At 40.5% G+C, this 3585-nt stretch overlaps 1 long non-coding RNA gene across 1 annotated transcript; it reads left to right on the top strand.

Moving 5' to 3' along the window:
- The first annotated feature begins 2297 nt into the window (after positions 1–2297).
- On the top strand, positions 2298–3153 carry LOC107992340 (uncharacterized). Its single transcript, XR_007819040.1, has 3 exons — positions 2298–2324; positions 2400–2464; positions 3063–3153. It is a non-coding gene; the product is annotated as an uncharacterized LOC107992340 (long non-coding RNA).
- The last annotated feature ends 432 nt before the right edge of the window (positions 3154–3585 follow it).

Below are 3585 nucleotides of genomic sequence, written 5' to 3' on the forward strand. Positions count from 1 at the left end.
TCTAGATGGTGCTCAATCCAAAAATTTAGTAGCAAACCCACAGAAATAACCTTTTTAAAAGTTTCTTTTCCAAACTTGAAAAATATATTTTCCTTAATATAATTACTTACAATTTATTTAAATAATATTTTATTTGATTCCTACAAAATCTAACATACAATCTAACATTTTAGAAAAATAAAAAAAACTAAAATGTGATCTAAACTTTTAAAATAAAGTTCTCAAAGATCAAAACACAAAAACCACGTTAGAACTCGAAACTTGAGGAAACCCTCCATTACAAATTAAGATTGATTGACAGGGAAAAAAAATTAGAATGTAAACCTTTCAAATTAAGATTGATTGGTATAAAAAGAAAATCAATTACAGTGTAAAACCTTGTTTTATTCTATCATGGCTGAGATTGAGCTTTGCAACACAGCAACAAAAGTTCAAAAAAAAAAAAAATGAGATTTGGTACGAGAGAATGGGACAGTAATGAAATTTAACAAATAGAAAAATGAATTAACAATTCATTGTTCAATAATTAACAAATTTGAAGAATAACAAGAATGCTACAAACTACCAAAATTCCTAAAAAGATAACGAACTAAATTAGGTCAGATTTTAAAATATATCTTAAGCAAACAAATATATAATGCCAAAAGTCATTAAGAGATCTTTTAGGAAAAACTCAACATTTATCATAAAAAATTTTGTAAAGTAAAGATAAATGACGATTTGATTCAATTCAATATTGAAGTTAGCTCATATTCCAATGATCCCTATATAACCTCCATTAGAAGAAATATGGGCTTTGATGTCGGTAGGAAAAAATGAAAATGGATCTTTAATGTCACTTTTTAAAATACGGATGTTTAATGTCGGTTTTAAACCGACATCAAAGAGAGAGCTTTAATGTCAGTTTAAAACCGACATTAAAGCTATGATTAATTTTTTTTAATTATTTTAATTTTATAAAATTAAGTTAATAAAGTTAAAAGCCATATTAAACCTAATTTACTCTTGGCACACGCTTTTTCTCAACTCTCACATTACTCTCTCATGCTTTTCTTCCCTTTCTTCTCAATCTCACTTTAAGGTTTAGGGCTGAACCACCACCGTCGAGCCATCCACCATTGAGGCTTCATGCTCAGTCGTCCCTCGTGCTTACCACTTGTAACGCCCCAACAAATTCAATTTTTCCCATTTGTTATTAATATTTAAGTGTGGTTATGGAAAATTCAAATTTATTGGAAGAACCTTATCATTTTGAAATTTGCGATTAAATGAGGTTTGGAATCTTTATTTTGTTTAGATAATAAGTATTTTATTTGGAAATAATTGGTGAAGTATTGTTAAATTAAAGGTTGGTTGGTTAAGGGAAAGATGTGGGGACCTAGTTGAGGATAATAAGGAAAATTTCATGAGATTTGGAGAGAGAGAAGGTGGTTGGTTTTGGAATTTATTTAAAGGAAAAGGAAAAAGGGATATTTTCTTTTATAAATAAGCCTTGGGACCCGTGCTTTAGAAAATAAAAAAAAAAGAAAAGGAGAAAAGGAAAAAGAAGAAACCCTAACAGCCGCCGCTGCCGTCGTCGCCGCCTTCCGCCACCCCGCCGCGCGCTGGCCGCGAAGCCCCGTCGTAGATCCGCCGCGCTCAGCGAACTCCTGCCCAAGCGTCGCCGCGACCGCCTGCACACCATCGCCCGAAGCCGACCCGACCGGCGTTACCCTTCGCGATCCGCAGCCGATCCGTTCGTAGCCGCCTGCCGCCGCGTGAAACTTCGTCCGCCGCGTCGTTGAGCAGTAGCGACCGTCGGTCGTCAGCCGCACGTCTCCAGCCGTCGGAAGCCCGAACCCGTGCTTCGGCCGTCACCTGAACCCGAAGCCGAACCCACGTCCGCATACCGCTCCGTGCCCGCGCGCCACCCCGAGTCACAAACCGAGCCCGCGCGCTCCCAGCTCTCTCCGCGTGCAAGCCGCGCCGCCTGCACCGCAAGCTGAGTCGCGCCTCTCTTCTGTTGCAAGCCGAGCCGCACGCGCACAGTTTCTGCACCGAGCCAAGCCGCGCTTGCGCCAAGTCGAGCCGATCCCTGTTCTTTTTCCAGCCGAGCCGCCAAGTCTTTTAGCCACCTAATTTTTGGTCTTTTCCCCAAGTGTCAGTGGTAAGTTTTTGGGTAAGTCAATGGGTTTCCTTGCATACCCAGACGAGACTTGAACTGCAACCTAAATAATTTAATTTGGACTAAATTAAATTAACTCTTTTAAGGCCACCTTGGACGATTTGACTTGGAGCGTTGGATTTCTTCAGTAAGGGCTCAAGCATTGCAACCTCGACCTAGGGTAAGTTATTTCAACTGAGTTTTTGAGCCTTTAGTCGTTGGTGACTTAATTATGAATTTTGGCGTTATTAAACAGTTAGGACCTCGTTGCTTGGAAAGCACACTTGTCTTGCGGTTAGGACTCGTCGAGTAAATCTCCAGGTAAGAGATTTCTACTACTAGCTCAATGTTTAGAACCATGAGACCACATACACCTCCAGTTGTGCATGTTAAGGACTAGGCTGTATGAGACGTGTAATTCATGAGAGCATGATGCGATTGATGATGTAGTTACATGATGGCATGATATTGTGGTGACGTGATTTGTTATGATTACATGATGATGCTATGTGCATGTATGTTATGGTTAGGGTACTTGTTAGCTTAGCCTATTAGAGTCGTACCTGCATGGGTGTCCTTCGGGATCACCACTTATTTAGGACTGTGTGGTCCGACGGGATGCCAGTCTAGCATGGTTATAGATATGACTCGAGTGACTCGACGGGGTCCTCGCATCCCGATTGTCTTAGTGTTACCCCCGGGTTCGCTACAGACCAACATGTCCTAGGTGCTCCCTCGGGACACCGAAGACCAGATTTTCGTTCCTACGGGAGCGCATGTTGCACGTGTTCGGGAACGTGCCAGAGATTGGGTACCACTTACAGGACTCTAATAGGAAGCTAACAGGCACCTAGTGGGACTAGTAGTAGGTCCCTTACTGAGTATTTTATACTCATTCTCTTCATGTCATGTTTTTCAGGTAGAGGCCGAGGTAGGGGCAAAGGCAAGCTGGCGAGCGACCAGAAGTGACCGTGGCGAGCCATAGGGATTTCTGCTTCCGCTTACCCCGTTTTAGAACTTTTGTACTTGAGTTTTATTTTCTTTCCTATTCACTATTTCATTGTTTAAAAGTAGATAGGGCCCGAGTAGGATTTTAATTTTTTTTCATTTTCCATATTATGCTTATTTGATTTTCGTAAATAAAATTCTGAACTTGATTCGTTTTACCTAAACTTTATGGTTTAAATCATGTGTTTTACCTCTAGTAATAACTTCGGCTCAGCATAAGGAGTTGGGTTGTTACAGTTGGTATCAGAGCACAGTGTTTTAGGTTCTGTAGACTGACCTACGATGTAAGTCATTGTTTTGTTTTGGTTTTACTTCTCCCTATGGCTATACGGTCCTTCGTCACTCGCCAGGTATGTCTAAAGCCTTGCTAATGTTAAGATTATAATTTTGCCTGAATAGACTAGACCTAGAGATAGGAGTGTTAAGTTCTTGTG

Source organism: Cucumis melo, chromosome 2, assembly GCF_025177605.1.
Source record: "Cucumis melo cultivar AY chromosome 2, USDA_Cmelo_AY_1.0, whole genome shotgun sequence".
In the NCBI taxonomy this organism is placed as follows: Eukaryota; Viridiplantae; Streptophyta; class Magnoliopsida; order Cucurbitales; family Cucurbitaceae; genus Cucumis; species Cucumis melo.